We start from the raw sequence: 2,947 nt of genomic DNA on the forward strand, positions 1-2,947 counted from the left end.
TTAAAGAGGTAGGAAAAGAACAGCAAATAAAACCCAAACCAGGAGAAGACAGGAAACAATAAAGATTAGAGCAGAAATTAATGCTATTGAAACAAACAAACAAAAAAAATGTAGACCAGATCAATGAAACCAGAAGCTGGTTCTTTAAAAGAATTAACAAAATTGATAAACCACTAGCCAGTTTGATCAAAAAGAAAAAGCAAAGGACCAAAATAAATAAAATCAAGAATGAAAGAGGAAAGAGCACAACCAACACAGCAGAAATAAAAACAATAATAAGAGAATATTATGAGCAGTTATATGCCAGTAAAATGGGCAATCTGGAAGAAATAGAAAAATTCCTAGATACATATACACTACCAAAACTGAAACAGGAAGAAATTGAAAATTTGAACAGACCGATAACCAGTATGGAAATTGAATTCATAATCAAAAATCTGCCAAAAAAACAAGAGTCCAGGGCCAGATGGCTTTCCAGGGGAATTCTACCTAACATTTAAGGAAGAGGTAACACTTATTCTCTTGAAGGTGTTCCAAACAATAGAAATGGAAGGAAAACTTCCAAACTCTTTCTATGAAGCCAGCATTACCTTGGTTCCAAAACCAGACAGAGATTCCACTACAAAGGAGAACTATAGATCAATTTCCTTAATGAACATGGATGCAAAAATCCTCAACAAGATATTAGCCAACCAGATCCAACAATACATTAAAAAAATTATTCACCACGACCAAGCAGGATTTATACCTGGGATGCAGGGCTGGTTCAATATCCGCAAAACAATTAACATGATTCATCACATCAATAAAAGAAAGGACAAGAACCATATGACCCTCTCAATAGATGCAGAGAAAGCATTTGACAAAATACAGCATCGTTTCTTGATAAAAACCCTCAAGAAAGTAGGGGTAGAAGGAGCACACCTCAAGATAAGAAAAGCCATATGTGAACGACCCAATGTTAATATCATCCTCAATGGGGAAAAACTGGGAGCTTTCCCCCTAAGATCAGGAACAAGACAGGGATGTCCACTCTCGCCACTGTTATTCAACATAATATTGGAAGTCTTAGATTGTGCAGTCAGACAACACTAAGAAATAAAAAGCATCCAAATTGGCCAGGAGGAGGTCAAACTTTCACTCTTTGCAGATGACATGATACTCTACATGGAAAACCCAAAAGATGCCACCAAAAAACTGCTAGAATTGATTCATGAATTCAACAAAGTTGCAGGATATAAAATCAATGCACAGAAATCGGTTGCATTCCTAAATACCAACAATGAAGTGACAGAAAGAGAAATCAAGGAATTGATCCCAGTTACAGTTGCACAAAAAAATCATAAAATACCTAGGAATAAGTCTAACCAGAGGTGAAAAATCTATACACTGAAAAGTATAGAAAGCTTATGAAAGAAACTGAAGAAGACACAAAAAAAAATGGAAAAAGATTCCACGCTCCTGAATAGGAAGAACAAATATTGTTTAAATGTTAATACTACCCAAAGCAATCTATGTATTCAATGCCATCCCTATCAAAATAACACAAGCATTCTTCACGGAGCTAGAACAAATAATCTTAAAATTGGTATGGAACCAGAAAAGACCCCAAATAACCAAAGCAATCTTGAAAAAGAAAACCAAAGCAGGAGGCATCACAATCCCAGACATCAAGCTATACTACAAAGCTGTAAGCATCAAGACAGTATGGTACTGGCACAAGAACAGACACTCAGATCAATGGAACAGAACAGAAAACCCAGAAATGGACCCACAAACGTATGGACAACTAATCTTTGACAAAGCAGGAAAGAATATCCAATGGAATAAAGACAGTCTCTTCAGCAAGTGGTGCTGGGGAAACTGGACAGCAACACGCAGAAGAATGAACCTGGACCATTTTCTTACACCATACACAAAAATAAACTCAAAATGGATGAAAGACCTCAATGTAAGACAGGAAGCCATCAAAATCCTCGAGGAGAAAGCAGGCAAAAACCTCTTTGATCTTGCCCTCAGCAACTTCTTACTCAACACGTCTCCGGAAGCAAGGGAAACAAAAGCAAAAATGAACTACTGGGACCTCACCAAAATAAAAAGCTTCTGCACAGCAAAGGAAACAATTAGCAAAACTAAAAGGCAACCGACAGAATGGGAGAAGATATTTGCAAATGACATATCAGATAATGGGTCTGTATCCAAAATCTATAAAGAACTTATCAAACTCAACACCCAAAAAACAAATAATCCAGTGAAGAAATGGACAAAAGACATGAATAGACACTTCTCCAAGGAAGACATCCAGATGGCCAACCAACACATGAAAAAATGCTCAACATCACTCATCATCAGGGAAATACAAATCAAAACCACCATGAGATATCACCTTACACCTGTCAGAATGCCTAACATTAAGAACTCAAGCAGCAACAGATGTTGGGGAGGATGCGGAGAAAGAGGATCTCTTTTGCACTGTTGGTGGCAATGCAAGCTGCTGCAGCCAGTCTGGAAAACAGTATGGGGTTTCCTCAAAAAACTAAAAATAGAACTACCCTACCACCAGCAATTGCACTCCTAGGCATTTATCCACGGGATACAAGTGTGCTGTTTTGAAGGGGCACATGCACCCCCCTGTTTATAGCAGCACTATCAACAATAGCCAAAGTATGGAAAGAGCCCAAATGTCCATCGATGGATGAATGAATAAAGAAGATGTGATATATATATATACAATGGAGTATTACTTGGCAATCAAAAAGAATGAAATCTTGCCATTTGCAACTATGTGGATGGAACTGGAGGGTATTATGCTAAGTGAAATTAGTCAGAGAAGACAAATATCATCTGACTTCATTCATATGAGGACTTTAAGAGACAAAACAGATGAACATAAGGGAAGGGAAACAAAAATAGTATAAAAATAGGGAGGGGGCAAAACAGAAGAGAC

Source organism: Herpailurus yagouaroundi, unplaced genomic scaffold (genome assembly GCF_014898765.1).
Source record: "Herpailurus yagouaroundi ecotype Mexico unplaced genomic scaffold, PumYag 28, whole genome shotgun sequence".
Lineage (NCBI taxonomy): Eukaryota > Metazoa > Chordata > Mammalia > Carnivora > Felidae > Herpailurus > Herpailurus yagouaroundi.